Genomic DNA, 18,344 nt, shown 5'->3' on the forward strand with positions numbered 1-18,344 from the left:
ACCCCCTATATCTTCCGGTTAGACGTAGTCCTACGTCAAAAGAGTACAGTTCAATGCTTTCTAAAACAATATCCAAAATAATAATAAAACACAAATTGATTTTTTCATAATTTGTTTGCCAGGATATGATGAGTATGTGAATTTGGCAGTTGTTCTGAGCTTATTGATTTTGACCAATTCTTAAATTGCTTCTAGATTGAAAGTACAGTAATTTACACTTATCTCGACATTTAGCTAATTGGACGGACCTGTAATGCGAAATATTTAGTTGGACATTTTTGTAAACATAAAGTTCGAGGTCCAAGTTATGACCCCACATCGAAAGTCGACACTGTACCACTGTCATCGCAAATGTTCAATTACAGGTTAAAATTGCCTCCAATCCGATACTGAGTGGTGGTAATGCGACGTGCCATTGAATGTAATTTACTGTAAAATATGTCATAAGCTGGATGGGAAGAAATTTTCCAACTGTGAAAGCTGTGGCGAGTGGCAAATGCAATCGCTAAACAGAAAGGTTTAGCCGAACAAGATGGGGATATCGAGTGATAACTAAACAATAAACTCTTTAGATTGAAGATAATTTTGTGATCCTGAAAAGGACCCTTTTTAGCCTGCATGTGAATCCAATGAGCGAACAAATCGTAATGAATGTATTTTTTTGCCATCACTCCCTTTTAACGCTCATTCGTTCGTCTCGTTGGACTCGCCCCTCTGGCTGAGTCTGCCGATTTGTCTCTATCCGGTGAGTGTGTACCGCTAGAGTATAAAACACGCGGACCCCAAAAAAATATCTTAAGGTTTAACCTAACAAGATGGGAATATCGAGTGATAACAAAAACACAATACCAAAGGTTCTTTTCAGAACCATCATCATATTCATAAAGAGTAAACAGTAAACTAATCCATTTTTCAGGTAGATAGGTAGGTATTCACGTAGAAGAAAATAAAATAATATATTTAAAATATATATTTAACAAAAGCTGTCCCCTTTGTATAGTCCTACGTCACTCCGGTTATGTCCCCGACATTACCCACCCGTCTTTTTTTTTCATGAGATGAACAATTGAATAATTGTAAAATGTCAAGCGTTATCTGAACGCCCTAACTGCAAAGTTTTGATTGGCCCGATTTACGGTTTCCTCAACACAGACTTCAAAATAGATGTACCTGTGGAAATCCGCTTTGCAAATATACATGCAAGGGTATTTCTGTTCCCATCCAGCTGTGTTTCCCTAACACGGACTTCTAAATTAATGTGCCTGGGGGAATCCGCTTTGCAAATATACATGCAAGTCGCGTTTTTTTTTTTGGTGTTGAGTTCTTTTATACTCGTTTGTCGTTGTGCAGACCGGAATGTTTCCCTAAAACGTACTTTTAAACTGAGAAGCCTGGGAAAATCGTCATTTCAGACTAGAGGTGAATGAACTTTCGCATTTCGAGAACTACGTAAACATGAGATGTGCAATAATTTCAGAGCGAAATGTAAAATACAATGATGTGGTAAACAAATGGATTGCATAATATAGGGTGCTATTTCAGAAAACGAGACAAGCAGACGAGCGCTCGTCTCGTTTGTTTTCATATTCCAGAAGCCTAGCTCGACTAAAAACAAACGAGTAGCTCGTCTGGTTCGACGACCATTTGGCCGGGCTCGTCAATAAATCAGTCGAATCGTCTAGTTCGTTTGATGTGTTTGTTCACGTTGTTGATTGAAATCATCGGTATTCTTCTGCTCCATCTTTATCTTCAAAAATTGTTTCACGGCTAAACTAGTATTGCATAAGCAATGTATGTTTTCAACTGCAACCATCAAATTCAATTCAGTAATTGCAAGATTTTACAGATTTTCAAATGGGCCTCTTCCAAACAACACAACCAAAAGTAAACATTGAACTCATATCCAGGGATGCGAGATGACTGTTTTGAATATATTAACACGACACGAAAAGGGTCTTCACATATTGAACGAAAATGAGTAATTCAAAACAACTACTTTATTGGAAATACATATATATAAAGGGCCTGGCCGGTCAAGGGAGTAAAAAAATGCCCCCAAACCAAATCACTAGCTGTATGGCAAATATTGTAAAGGATATTAAATAAGAAATTTTGGTGGTTTATTTAAACCCCTATGTGGTTTGACGTAGGATCTCTAGTGAAAAACGTACTCTTTCGATTATTTCACGCCATCCTCAAAAGATCCGAGATAAAAATTTGAAAAAAATACTGAATGTGCATCTTACTACGGTGTATCAAAAAAAAATTCATCAAAATTTTAGTACTTAAAAAAATATAAAAATCTTGAAAAAAATTTTTTTGGGATTTTGAGATTCAGTACTACTCTAATTCATACTTTAATGTTTTTCAGAATTTTTTGTCAGTGTTGCGCGGTATCAAAAAATATTTTTTTTATATTTCCAAAGAGTGGTTAGGTAAGGGAGTAAAAAGTGCCCCCAAACCAAATCACTAGCTGTATAGCAAATATTATAAAGGATATTAAATAAGAAATTTTGGTGGTTTATTTGAACCCCTATGTGGTTTGACGTAGGATCTATAGTGAAAAACGTACTTTTTCGTTTATTTCACACCATCCCCAATAGATCCGAGATAAAAATTTGAAAAAAATACTGAATATGCATCTTACCACGGTGTATCAAGAAAAATTATCAAAAAAATATTTCATCAAAAATTTTTGTACTAAAAAAAATATTTAATTTTGAAATTTTTTTTTGGGATTTAGAGATTCAGTAACACTCTCATTCATATTTAAATGTGCTCTTACGGCTTTTCTAGATTGATAAATATCTTCAAGCTGTTTTTTTTTCAAATATCTAATAATAAGAATGAAATAATAAAAAAAATAATACACAGTACAAAAAAAAGTTATAGATTTTCTGGCATTTCAAAATTTTGAAAAAATATATATAACTTTGAGACTACAAATCCGATTTGTTTTTTTTTATTTTAATCTTTCAATTGGAAACCACGAATACAGGAGTTCGGGTTGAGCGACGGTGCCGATTGGAGGTGCTCGTTCGCGCTCCGTGTTTTTCCTTTGAGTGTCGCTGTTGTTTCGATGAAATTTTTAGGCGTTTCAATAAAAGATGCACTAGTGTTATATAAAAGTGCGCTTTTTTCATCGCTACATTGAAATCCTGTTGAATTTGTTCAGATTTCCTGGATATTTGCGGAAAATGCCGTGCAAAAGTGCAGTGCAGTGTGCGGCGGAGAGTATTAGTTTCTCGTTTGGTTTCGTGTTACAACATGTTTCTCATTTTTCTGCGTAATTGCCGTGTGTGTGTTTTTGTATATGTATTGAAATTTAGTCTTCGCAGTGTCAATATCAAATCGTGTTCTAAGTGAAGATATCACGATTATGAAAGAATGGGAAAGAGCTCAGATCGGTTCTCATGGTGAAAGTGTCCCAAAAAAGTGTGCAAATCCGTCCATGCGGAAAGGTGATTCGTTGATCAGCGCACTTTCAAGAACGACACAAGTGCTGTACAAGTGAATTCTCACATATAGAATTTCTGTGGCAGTAGTGTAAAGTTTACTGCCAAGAAGTTTTCCATCCTTTTCTTTCTCACTTCAAGCGACAACAGTGTATGCGTGCCATGTCGGACGTCTGTTTGGCATGTGTGGTACTAGTGTGTGCGTATTTGCATCGTGATAAACTTGGCTGTGTAGTAACATCAAACAACGTCCAGTATCTGCCTATGTGTGTTGGTGACACCACTTGTAGTCTTGTCGGCTCGTCGCTATTTGCGTATTTGCAAATAAAACATCGCACAAAAGTTTTTATACAGGGACGTGATTCTAGCGGTTTTGTGTGCGTTTACGTTGCTCTGTTTGTGTGGTTGGGTCCTTATTACTGTAAAAGGCTCTTTTTGTGTACCTTCTTCTATATCCCTACCTTATAGAGCGCGATTAACAAAAAAGTATATCGCCGATCCAATCTATTTTAGAAGAGTTTTCTTGGTTGCCTTTATAGATTAGCATTTAAAATATTTTGCCAATTCGGTATATATGGAAAGAGCTTTCTCGGTTACCTTCTAAGATTGCCCAAAGGTTACCTCCGTGTGATGCAATGAAGATGAATTACGTGCGACTAGGCACAAAGAACATTATCAGTCCAATATATCGCAGAGGAGACCTTTTCAGGCCACCCTATAACATCTTTATTCTCTACGAAACGCATTTGATTTTCGAGTTTTCGTTTCGCCGAGTAGTTGTTTCCGCGCTTACAAAACCGAATCACTAACTGGAGTTCCGGTTCTATTGCAGAGGAGACCGTTTCAGGTCATCCTTTAGGATATTCAGCCGCTGCGAAATTCATTTGAGTTCTGAGTGTTCGTTTCGTCGAACAGAGAAGACCTTTTCTGGTCACCCTTCAATATCTTCAGCAGCTACGAATTATATTTGATTTTCGAGTTTGCGTTTCGTCAAGTAGTTGTTTGAGCGCTTAGAGAATCAAATCACTTACCGGAGCTACGATCCTATTGCAGAGGAGACCTTTTCAGATCCCCCATTCATATATTATGTCGATACGAAATGCGTTTGATTTACAAGTTTTCTTTTCGTCGAGTGGTCGATAGTTCCGTTCACATCACTTACCTCAGTGAATCCTGATTCTTACCTCCCCCACTAACAACAATCCCTTCCATGATATTCGCTAGGGAACCACGCTATAGAGGCGACCCTTCTGGGCGGCAAATATCATACTAACATTCCTTCCTTTCCCCTGGTGACTGTAAGGACGTGGCCGGCGTCGTTATTGACCATTTAAAGCTCGAATCATCAGAAATTGATTTGCTAGTCCCAAGCGTCATTCTGAGTGTTCTTTGTGCAATTTGGTTGTTTCAGGTCAATCACGGAGAGCAACTACGAATTGTGCAGTCTACCCAAGCTTAAGCTCAAGCTCAATTGAAAACCACGAATACAATAAAATAATCGATTTCAAAAAAATAAAAATAATACAGGTAAACTTCGATATAACGTACATTTCACTTTCAAAATTGTACGTTGTATCGAATTGTACGTTATATCGAAGCATAATAAAGTACTCACAAACGTAGTCTATAATACATTATTGTGTTGCTGTTTTAGTACAGTTAATGAATAGCTTCAATCAGAAGACGAAGCCAGCCTTTCTCATGATGTTTCCCTTCGTACTGTTGAGTAAAGATTGATTCATTTAGAATCCGGAATCATAAAACCAGCTGTACTTCGGGATTGATTGAAGGTACAAAACTTGTTTTAGCATCACAATACAGATAATTTATTCTATCAGAAAAAAAAATATTGAAAAAAAAATTCCTTTACACTTTGGAAATGTGTACGTTATATCGAGGTAAAATGTACGTTATATCGAGTGACGTTATATCGAAGTTTCCCTGTAATGCAGACGATGAAGAAAATTATCTTTGTGTCACACAATGCTCTTAAAAATTCAGGAAAAATTACGCCACATGTAGAAAAAAGACACATACGAACGCATTTAAATAAAAATTTGAGCAGGATTGGGTCTCAGTTATATTTTTTTTTCAAAATTTCGAAATGCCAGAAAATCTGTAACATTTTTTTGTACTGTGTCTTTTTTTATTTTATTTTTATTATTAGATATTTGAAAAAAAAAACAGTTTGAAGATATTTATCAATCTAGAAAAGCCGTAAGAGCACATTTAAATATGAATTAGAGTAGTACTGAATCTCTAAATCCCAAAAAAAAAATTTCAGGATTTAAATATTTTTTTTAGTACAAAAAATTTTTATGAAATTTTTTTTGATAATTTTTCTTGATACACTGTGGTAAGATGTACATTCAGTATTTTTTTCAAATTTTTATCTCGGATCTATTGAGGATGGCGTGAAATAAACGAAAAAGTACGTTTTTTACTATAGATCCTACGTCAAACCACATAGGGGTTCAAATAAACCGCCAAAATTTCTTATTTAATATCCTTTACAATATTTGCTATACAGCTAGTGATTTGGTTTGGGGGCACTTTTTACTCCCTTACCTAACCACTCTTTGGAAATATGAAAAAAATATTTTTGATACCGCGCAACACTGAAAAAAATCACACATATCTATAAAAGCCGTAGAAACACATTTGAATATGAATTAGAGTAGTACTGAATCTCTAAATCTAAAAAACAAAAAATTCAAAATTTCAATATTTTTTTTGGTACTAAAATTTTTGATGAAATTTTGTTTTGATAATTTTTCTTGATACACCGTAGTAAGATGCACATTCAGTATTTTTTTTCAAATTTTTATCTCGGATCTTTTGAGGATGGCATGAAATAAACGAAAAAGTACGTTTTTCACTATAGATCCTACGTCAAACCACACTTTTTACTCCCTTACCCGGCCAGGCCCTTTAAAACTTTTCTTAATAAATCGTTGATTAGGTGAACAAATTTGCCCCCAATAAATCCATAATAACAAAACGTCTGAGTGATGAAACCATATGCTCGACGAAAAATATCAATGAAACCAAAAGATATATGAAACTTATTCCTTTTTGTTATGTTTTTTTTTATATTTTGGCACTGAGAAAAGAGTATCCATTGATCAATTTTAAAATTGTTTGTTGTTTTTCTCAAAACAAAAACATGTCTTCTCATCTGACATCACTGATCATATCGAGAAAAACTGACTGAAGTCTCTCCAGTCTACCAAATAAAACATTTCAATGAAACTCGTGTACTGGAATGGAATATTTTGCTCGTCTCGACAGTGACTGAAGCCGAGACGAGACGAGACGAATTGCTCGTCTCGTTTTCTGGAATAGGGCCCATAATTGCGTAGTTCTACGTCAAAAATATGCGGTCGTGTGCTAGATACATTTTTTTTTACATCGGAATTGGAATCCTTGAAAGCATTTCTGACAAGTTGGATTGGAATTGCATATTCACTATGTAAAATGAAAGCATTTTAACTGAGACGGAAACCTTGCTTGCTTGAACAATTTAATTTCGTGTCACTATTATGAGCATTCTGTACTTCCTTATCTTCCTCAACGAATTTCTCCGTTTCGTCAGTGTTCGAGAACGATGCTGATTTTGAATAAACTGCTGTAAAAAAATGTATATTAAAAAAACAGGTTGTTTCGCTACACTAGAAATAATGTTTTGATATTTGCATAACCAAAGGCGCAATAAAGTAAATTTTAGTGTTTTTGGCAGGCATCCCAAAAGTACTGCATTTTCATAACAGTCGGTATGAAATTGACATTTTTCTGGCGATCGTAATGCTAGCCTGTATCTTATGCGTTTGTGCTTCTTCACCAGTACGCTTTGAGATGTGTATCGGACATATGGCTGTGATCACTAGTTGCGTGCACACATAGGAAGCCGAGTTAATTTCATATCGACTGTAATAAGAATGCTTTACTGTTGGGATGCCTGAAAAATGATCAACAATTCATATGAGAAAAACACGCACAGCTTAATAATTTTAGGCGAGAGTTTCTTCGATAATATATTGGTGACGTCGGAAATACTCAGTGTTGGGAGTGTTTAGATTTATCCTCCAAGTTGGAAACTAATGCAGCGCGAACTCGATTATATACAGTCTCCGATTTCTTTTCACTGTATATAATAGAATCCTGTATATAATCGAGAAAAAAAGTGTTTTTTTAAATTTGTTTTTCATGCATATAATTTTTGATTATTGAATGTAAAAGAAGAATTTAATATATTTTCCCAGAATCTCTCAGGAGGTGATAGATGATCATATTTCATGGAAAAACCCCTCCTACGCATATGTTCGAATTTTAACAATGACAGAGTTATAGACATAAACTGGCTCTACACTAAAAAGTACGCTACGTGAGCCAATTATGTTGCTTTCATTTGAAAGATTTTTTTTTAAATCTTTAAAACATTTTCTTGCTAGTTGTACGTTTTTCTCATAATCCAGTGGACCGATATGGCTGATTTTTTTAGCATGTAAAAATCTTATTATCTGAATTGTTACGTAGCGGTTTTTGAAAATAATGAAAGTTGCCAAAATGTCGGCCATTTGAATAACAAAAAAAATTCAACAAAAATCGTAAGGCCATGGTTATCAGAGAAGTTATCAATGATGATAATCGATCAAAGCAGATAGGTCCTTTTCGTAGGTCAGAATTCATTTTTGCATGCTGAAAAAAAACTTCTGCTAAATTGGTCCACTAGATTCTGAGATAAACGTACCACCAGCTGAAAAAATGCGCTTAAAGATTCGTACAGCCATGTTACTCTTGAGATGACCCCATAGTTTTTACTGCAGATTTTCAACGAAATGAAATATCGAAGAATCCTTCCGGTACAACATTGCATAAAAACCATTTTTTCGATTAACCAGAGTTGATTCCCCCATTAAACAGATTCCCGAAAAAATCGCAAATGAAACAAGTATAACGAAAATTTTCGCACGTAGAAGATCTCATGGGAATAAATTTGTACATAAAACAAGGCAATGTTTTTTTATTAACTTCACACTTTCAAAAATAGCTGAATGTTCAAATCAAAATATCACTATATGTGGAAAATTCTTCAGATCATGGTATAATTATAGTTTTGAATGTCAATGAATCATATATTTCAAAGCAAGAATCAACCAGGCAAACCTAATTCACCAGGTAAAAGTATACCGTCGTATTCTGAAATACAATCGAGTTAGAATTACCCGAACGGATCGCAATTTTGCATTCTGTAATCCGTTCGACGACTCAAGTTCAATCGAGCTATGCATCCTAGCCACACTCTACCGTATCAAACATGTGTTCTATGTAACAGAGTAATAAAATCTTGCATGAACAACATATATATTAATGTTCTGCAGTTCTGTAGTTCCGTGAAAAGCATTAAATACATTTGAAAGTCCGTGAATGAGGGCAGTAATGTGGCTGTATTTCAAATTCAGTATATCGATATGAATATGAAACACACTTGCAATACACTTGTTGTTTGTCATATAACAACGAATATATTCGCTAAAAATTATCTAAATGGCAGCATAACGTTTACCGGGTCAGTTAGTAATAGCGATAATAATACTAAAATGTTACTTTACATTTTTGTTGATAATATTAAGATTACGCGCTAAACATATTTTATTCATAAATAAAATAAAATCTCCTTCATGTCCAAACCTACATTGCTAAGTGGGCAACACTTCCCCCAGCCGCATTCTAACCCTACAGTTGCATTCGCGTAACTTTCATTCACACGACTTCCACCCACGACACTTCACCACGCACCTCTTTCAACAGATTCTCTTCTGTTGCTCACACTATTTCCCCCGAAAACATTTCTACATAGAATAGCCGCGTCATCGACAAATTAAATTTTCCCATATCGGAATATGCTGCAGAATTCGCCAGTTATTAATTGTTATTAATTCTTCGCTGCACAGCAGGTTAATCTCTTTAGTTTGCGAAAATGAAATGAAATAAAATGACGTTGTACTGGAAAAATACATACTAAGACACCCGACATCATCAGCACGAGGGAAAAATGAGTGGGTTATATCTATGATATAACCGCAAGGTTCACGTGGAACTACCTTAGCTTGGCAATCATTCGTTTGTATTGATTAAATTCTTGATTGAATGAAACAGTTTCCAAATTCAATTGAGTTCAATATATTTGCTCTGTGAGTGAAAAAAATGAACAAATGCCGTGTAAAGTCAATTCATTTATTGTGATTGATTGTTCTTCGTTACAAGTAAATTTAATGACGGACCTTTTACGTTTGGTATGATGACTAGAACAAAATATATGTACGGAAGAATTATCAAACGTTTGATGAACCAGCCTAAGGCTGAAAATCTTTCCAATAAAGACAAAAAAAAATTATCAAACGATTATTTTATTTTACATTTCCCTCTGAAGTTTACATCCCAAAAGTGTACATACTTCTCGAATCTCGAATTTGCTTGAAACTGGGAAGTTCATTCGCTTCTAGTGACTGCACGATTTTCCCAGGTTCCTAAGTTTAGAAGATCATGTTAGGACAGACATATTCCTCTCTGCACAAAGGCAAGCGAGGACAAAAGTACTCGCAGTTTGCATTTATTTGCAGAGCCGATTTCCCCAGAAACCTCGATTTTGAAGTCTGTGTTAGGGAAACACATTTCAATCGGAACAAAAATACCCCCGATTTGTATGAATTCGCAATGCCGATTTCCCCACGCTTCATGGATTTGAAGTCTGTGTTAGGGAAACACATTCCAGTCGGAACAAAAATACCCCCGACTTGCATGAATTTGAAATACCGATATCTCCAGGCACCTTGGTTTAGAAATCTCTATTAGGGAACACATTTCGGTGGGAACAAAAGCTCCCCCTACTTTCGTGTGTTCTTTTTCTTCTTTTTGGTTTTAAGAGGGTTTAAACTTTTCAGTTTACTCGCCTCTAGGCTCTTTCGTGTGTTTGCAATGCCGATTTCGCTGCTTGGTTTTAAAGTCTGTGTTAGGGAACATTTTTCGATGAGAACAAAAGTCCCCCTACTTTCATGTATTTGCAATGCCGATTTCCCCAAGGCTGCTTGGTTTTGATGGCTGTGTTAGGGAAACCGTAAATCGGGCCAATCAAAACGATGCAGTTAGGGCGTTTAGATAACGCCTAATATTTTACAGTTATTCAATTGTTTATCTAATGAAAAACAACATTTTGTTAGTTGCGATAGATGCGTAGAAATATTCCCTATCAAGTGATGCAAACATCTCTCCTATCCAGTACGAAATGTTCGAGCTATAAGCATTCGAAATCTTTCATTTTTTCCTGCATGTTCTGTGTTTAGGTTTTCATTTTACCCTCCATATATTCCGGTTAGACGTAGTCCCACGTCAAAAAAATCATCAACGACGGTAGCAACGTATGACTATTGCATTCAGAATCTACAAAAACATCACTAATGAGCAAGCGGGTCTGTCGCAGACGAAAGACCAAAATACTCTCACATGGGAATGTATTCGTGTACAGTACACGACAGTAACAATAAATGTCGCGTAACATTTCCACTGTGTGACTGTAGTAAAAATTCAATTGCGTGACTGTTACGGGACAATGGTGGCGACAGTCATGAGATTACTGTCGTGATGCAGTACATTTGGTACCCCTGGTTTTTGGGGTCAACGGGCCGTGGCAACTATATTGCCACTATTTTTTTCAACTGTTCAAATAGTTAACATTTTTTCAAAGATAAATACAGCTATTCCATGCCAAACCGATATAGTTGTTCTCAGATTCTCTTATCATAAACTGGTAAAATTTATCCATTTTTTAAATGCAAACGTTATGGGATTCTAGTTTGTTGTTAGATTAGAAAGCATGGCTACAATCAGGGGATAGTAACTTCAAGCAAAAAAGTGGGACCGATTCGAGATTGCTTTTATGTAAACAGTGAACTTTTTTTACACTCTAAAAATCGAACCGACTTACACTGACAACTGAATGATATTGTCAATTTGTGCGAGATGCCTCAAAACAGCTGGGAATAAATATTGTCTATATACAGTAAGTTACATTTAATGCGACGTTTGGATTATTGAACAGACCTGTAATGTGACACGTTTAATTGGACATTTTTGTAAACGTCGAGTTCGGGGACCAAATTATGGCGTCACATTAAAGTTGCCACCAGACGTCGACACTGTACCACTCACATCGCCAATGTTCAATTACAGGCCAAAACCGCCTCCAAAGCGACACTGAGTGGTGCCTCGGCATGTCGTATTAAATTTAAATTAATGGATTATGTTGTTATTTATGTCATAGTGCATAATGTCATAAGCAATGAACACACATTTATTTTCCACTTGCAACAGTATTCACGATGATTGGATGGATGAATATACGACTTCTACATGCATCTAGTACAACTATCGTCATGCGTATAATTATTATAGATTCTTGTAAATACATGTATGTTATTATTTTTATTTTTTTATCAGTCATTTTTATCATTTTTAAGTCAGAATATTTCCGGTTTTAAGAAAAGTGAAAATTAAAGTTGCTTTTTTTATTTTTAACTTTTAAGTTTGCCGGTCTTTTGAGTTCTGATACACATAGTGACAAAAATAAATTAGTTCAACTTCGTCATTCAATTGCACTTAACTCAAAACTGTAGACATGAGATTATGAACTTGACAAATCAAGCTGCCAAGTATGCCAACCCAGCAAACATTGAATCGTATAACTATCGTATATAGAGCATCGAATATCTGATATCTGATATAGAGGTGATTGGCCTGTAATTGGACATTCACAATGATAGTGGTACAATGTCGACGTCTTGTGGCGACTTCCAATCTGGGGCTATACTTCGGGTAACAAACTCGATGTTCACAAAATATCCAATTAGAGATGGAACAGTCCTATTATTTGTATCCCATTACAGGTCTGTCCAATTACCTCTAATTCCACATTTAGATAACTTACTGTACATGCAAGGTTATAAGGCAATACCTAATAACATAATAAGTCTGTTGTCATACGAACATACGATTCATCACTGCCATAAAAAATGGCGGAAAATATTAAAGTAAAATGTTCGGCCCGGGGAATCATCTTTTTTGTATGTATATAGAACCTTTATAAACATTATGTTTGTACAAATAGGAATTAATCAATTGACTTTCAGGGATATAAATGTTTGATATGAGTGGGGCCACGCTTATAAAACTGCTCCGATGGGATTATCGTTGTTTGGTTGTTTGAATTATCAAGCCGCAGCTATCTCGTACTGCTATCTGAAATATGATTCTAGGGCAATTAAAGTTCTTACATATGATACGAAAGAGTTGCACTCGGATACTTCATTCCTGATTGTTTATTGTGCTTTAGTGGAAATATCGCAAAATTGATATAGAAATAGTTAAATAAAGTTCAGTACTACATGTTTCAAGTAATCAAATAACATGAAGTAAAAAATTTCATTCATTTTTTAACAATTTAAAACTGCCTTCGGGCCTCCCCGGAAACATTAAATCGTAAAAAAACATTCGAGGGGTTGTATCAGAGACACGACCGCTTAGAGCGTAGGACTACGCAATCTTTTTTCTTTTGAAATTTGATGGTTTATCATTTCGAATAATATTTGCGAATACGTCGAAATAACTCTTTAGTAAAAAGTTCCGAGGACCCTGAAAATGTTTAATGGCTTGCGTAGTTTTGTAGACTCATTTCGAGAAGCAACGATAATTTTTTGCCCTTGCGAGAACAATACGCTATGGTCATATGTCGCAATTCGTTTCTTTATATCAATGCACGCATTGCACTGAATATTAACGAGTGGCATCTTCCGTGCATCGCCATCGAAGACGAATGAACTCTCTGAGTTTCAAGTGTCTATAATTCAAAAGAAGAAGAAGAAGAAGAAGTGCATCGCCATTCAACAAGCATCAAACACGCGTCTAACTGATGCATACAGTTGCAGTGCTAAAAATGAAACATCGCAAGAATGACCGTTTATGAAAAATCGTTTCTCGGCACTCGGTCGATACCGTCAACAAAGTTTCTAAGTTCTATGTTTTGCGCAATGAAAACAAGCTACACACAAAAAAACCAAACACTGATGTTTAGCAGCGACCTAAAATAATTTGTACTCTTCTCTTTTTTCGCCTGCTTTGCCATGCCTCGGATGGTTGTGTTAATTGCAATGCCAGATGCACTTCAAGTGAAATATTCACTAGCGTTCACAGCTCGAAGGGATACATTAAACACATAACGAGCAGAATAAGCGACCTTTGTTGTTTCGGGCACAGAAATATTCTGAGAATTTTCCTCTTTTTTTTTTTTACTAAAAGATATTTATTCAAGTATTCTTAAATCTAGTACAATTTTTAGTTTACATGTCAATTGATCAGCCTTGTGGGCCCGGCAACTTCGTTCAGATTGAATTTTGTTTTTAAGAATGTTTATAACAATGCATTGTTTGTAATCTAATTTACATATGAACCCGGAAGGAGGGAAATATAAAATTTTTAATTGGGAAAATTTGATAACCTACCTAACTACAAAAATAAATAAAACTATGGGACTAGGTCCCGAATGAATACGTGCGGGGACCGCTGGCAAGACTCCCTGAATCTAGTCAGGATTATATTTTTTCGCTCTTCCAGCACCTGAAGACCAGACAACCGGTGGATCTCTGAAATTCGTGTCCTAGGTGGACTGTCCAGGATCATACGAAGGATCTTGTTTTGGATGACCTGAAGTTTACGGTGGTGGCTATTGGCGCAACTCTCCCAGATTGGCAGACCATACTCAATCACCGGTAAAACGATCTGCTTGTATATCGCAAGTTTATTTTTCCGCGTTAAAGTAGACTTTCGATTGATGAGCGGGTAAAGCGACTTGAGAAGCTTGGAACACTTCGTGGATGTTTTGTTCACATGGGAAGCGAAGTTCAAATTCCTGTCCAGGGTGAGGCCCAGGTAGACTACATCATTCGACCAATTTATGGGAGTGCTGCTGAGGTGGACTTTCACGTCATTAGGCGGAACAAGTCGTGGTGATTTGGAGTGTGGAAATATTATGGCTTGTGTTTTCGCCGCGTTGATGCATATCTTCCATGATTTTAGGTAGTCAGAAAGAACATCCAGGCCTCTCTGCAAATTTCTAGTTAACGGACGTATCATTCGACCCTTGTAGATGATAGCGGTGTCATCAGCGAACATCGACAGCACGCCATCACCAGGTAGGGGAGGAACATCAGATGTATAGATGTTAAACAGGATAGGACCTAGGAGGCTACCCTGCGGAACTCCCGCTATGACGCTGAACATATCGGAGAGCGTGTTGTTTAGAGAGACCTGAAAAGTCCTATCCGAGAGATAGTTCCCGATGAACTTGATAAGGAAGATCGGGAAGTTGAAACGTCGTAGCTTGAACACAAGACCATTGTGCCAGACATTGTCGAACGCCTTTTCGACGTCTAACAATGCTATGGCAGATGTTTTGGACATGGACTTGTTCCGCCTAATGATGTTCGTGACACGCGCAAGCTGGCTGATAGTGGAGTGACCTTTCCTGAACCCAAACTGCTCACGGAGGAAGATGTTATTCTGATTTGCAAACTCTAGTAATCGACTAAGAACCAGTTTTTCAAACAGCTTTGAGATTGACGATAAGAGGTTGATGGGGCGATAGCTTTTGGCACTGGTAGGGTTTTTACCAGGCTTGTGGATTGGTATTATTTTGGCTAGTTTCCAGCGAGACGGGAAGTAGCCAAGCTCCAAGCACTTGTTGAAAATCGATACCAAGTGCTCGAAGAAACCAACGCTCAAGTTTTTTAACTCGAGATTGAGCACTCCGTCAAACCCGGCGGCCTTCATGTTTCTTGTACTACGGATCGCAGCTATCGCCTCATCAGCCGTTATTCTCGATTCCTCGGGTAGAACGATGGGGGTATCAGCGACACTAACCAGAACATTGCACAATCTGTGAGCGAGCGAAGATGATCTGAAAATTGTTTATTCCTGAGATTCACAATCCTGGCATTTATGATTTTCTTTAGACGATTGCAATTAGCCTTCAGGTGGAGGAGACCAGTCCGTTGATACTGGCGACGGATAGTGTTGCGAAGTCTAATTAGATTTTTAGTTAACCTGTCTAGATTCAGGGAGTTACTCACCACTCTTGAAGCCGGAACGTGTCGGTCTCTGGCCCGGGAGATCGCCTCATCTATGGCCTGAAGGGAACGGTTGATGTCGTCGGTTGACTCAGGTACAATGTCATAATCGATATCGATGTCGAAGCACTGCTGGAACTGCGACCAGTCGACGCGATGGTAGTTGCGTCTCGAAGCCAGGAATCTGTTGACGGATGACCCTACTTCAATCGCCACCGGATAGTGATCAGAGCTGAGCTCTTGGTAGACGACAGGCTCCGAGATATTTGTCGTGTTTGAGATAAATATGTCGATGGTTGCGTGGATACCGGATCGGCTCAAACGGGTGGGACCATCCGGGCTTAGAATGGTGTACTCTGCTTCTTGGAAGTCATCGTGCAGGATCATACCGTTTCGGTTACAGCGGGTGTTGCCCCACGCTTGATGCTTCGCATTTAGGTCGCCACCGATGATGAACTGCTGCCGCCGCCGAGTCAGTTGAATGATGTCGTTTCGAAGAAATGCTGCCGAGCCGTCCCGTATGTTTGTTTGTTTGGGGCAGTAAGCTGCGACTATAGTAATGGGACCGACTGGGGTTGAAACTTCCACCCCAACGGCCTCGATGATCTTCAGCTCGAAGCTTGGAAGCAGCTGACAGCAAATATTTCTTCTGAGTGCGATGGCCACGCCACCACCCACAGAGCTGGTTCTATCGAGCCTCACGAGGCGGAAATCAGGAAGGAAGACATTTATATCGGGTTTGAGGTGTGTTTCCGTGATAATAGCTACGTCAATTTCGTTCTCGTTGAGAAAGTCAACGAGCTCAATGGCTTTACTCTTGAGCGAGCAAGCGTTCCAATTTGCTATTCGTAAGATGTTACGGTCCATACTTGGAGATGAGGGCGAGAACAGCCTCAAGCTGTTCATTCAATGTCTTGCATGTGCGTTGAATCCTAATGACCTCGGAGACTAGCAGAACGAGCTCCTTATCATTCAAAGGTGCGCCCTCGGCGGTCGTGCCGGATATTACACGTGAGTACGACAGACCCGGGAGGGGGGTTTGATTCTGCTGCGACGCTGCGTCCATGAGCCGATTCTGCACTGAAGAGCCGCTAGGGATCACTTGGTTGCTTGCGATGGGGGCGGCGGGCTCACCACGATTTCGTAGATTGTTGAGTGGAAGAGGGGACAGATTTGGAGCTGCACGGCGTTGTTGAAGCGCGGGAAATTGCACATCGTTGACTGCTGGTGGACGTGGGTTGCGCTTTCGTCCTGGTTGGTTATTGACGGAGGCACGCTTTCGGATCTCAATGTACTCTGCCCTCTTCGGACACGCACTGCTGGTGGGATTGTGACCAGCTCCGCAGTTCGCGCAGACAGGGACACCGTCTTCCATATGTTCACATGCATCAGCGTCGTGGGTTTTGCCGCAGTTAACGCAGCGGGATGCCATGTGGCAGTTTCGTGTACCATGCCCAAACATGAAACAATTCGAGCATTGGGTAACGTCTCTGTGAACCGGTCTGTAGCGATCCCACACAACCGCGATATGGAACAGCTCTCGGATATTCTGGAGGTCCTTCAGGCATGTCAAGTTCTTGGCGAAATGGACGAGATAAAGTTGGTCACGATACGTCCGGGTCTGGTCGTGCCGCTTCATTTTATAAATTTGAACTGGCTTGATTCCGTTTCTCTCGATTTCAGCCGACAATTCGTTAGCGTCCATATCGTGGAGACCGCGGAGCACCACCTTGAACGGTTTCTCAGCCTCGATGTCGTGAGAGAAATACTCATAGTTCCGCTGTTTCAGTATCTCCAACACGGCCTTGTAGTGACTCATGGCAGGAACCATCAACTTGAAGCCCTCCGCACAACGGCGGATGGTGCACCTCAAACCCTTCTCGATGAAAAAGGCAATTCGAGCATGAAGCCCCTCCGGGAAGCCTTTCACATAGATCGGCGGCAGTTTCTCCTTTTTTCCTAATTTCGGTTCGTCACCATTCTCGAGAACAGCATATCGATTGTTCGCCAGCAGCTTCTTAGCCGACGGATCAGGGGATTCGCCCGATTGTTCGGCGACGTTTGTAGACCGGGAGCGCTTCCCGTTGCTGCTACCACTTGTGCCAGAGCGCGTTTTGCCTGCGGCTTGATTCATGGGGACGTCGACGTCCAGCGCGAGGGAACACTTTTACTTTTCTTTTTCTTTTTCTTTTTACTAGACACACGAGCGAGCTAAAACACGTCGTTTCTGCTCAACACAACAGCAGAGAATGTATGAGAATTTTCCTCAGAGGAGATGCAATACTTATACGCTAGCGACAGCTTACACACTATGCAAGGGTGGAGTTTACTTCGCAATTTTTTTTTTCTATTCGCTATCCCCCTTCGTTGTTTCTGTTCTAGCGGCTGCATAAGTTACCCGTTATTGACAGCTCTGTTCGGGAAAGCACACTAATGGACAGAACAAATGTATGGAAAAATGGGAATGCTTCCATTTTTCATCAATTTAAACCATATACAGACTATGGGATTGTAATGTATAACATATCAAACAAAAAAATCATAGAAAAATTTCCAATTCGTTTGGTATACAAAACGTTTAAATCCGTTCGTAGCAAAAAATAGTTATTAACGTTAACTTTATTTCATAAAAAAGTGACCTGTTTTCTGATTTGGCACCCTTAATGTAAGACGTAGTCCTACGTCAAAAATTTCAAATTGGAGGCGATATACA

The sequence above is a fragment of the Toxorhynchites rutilus genome, chromosome 1 (assembly GCF_029784135.1).
Source record: "Toxorhynchites rutilus septentrionalis strain SRP chromosome 1, ASM2978413v1, whole genome shotgun sequence".
In the NCBI taxonomy this organism is placed as follows: domain Eukaryota; kingdom Metazoa; phylum Arthropoda; class Insecta; order Diptera; family Culicidae; genus Toxorhynchites; species Toxorhynchites rutilus.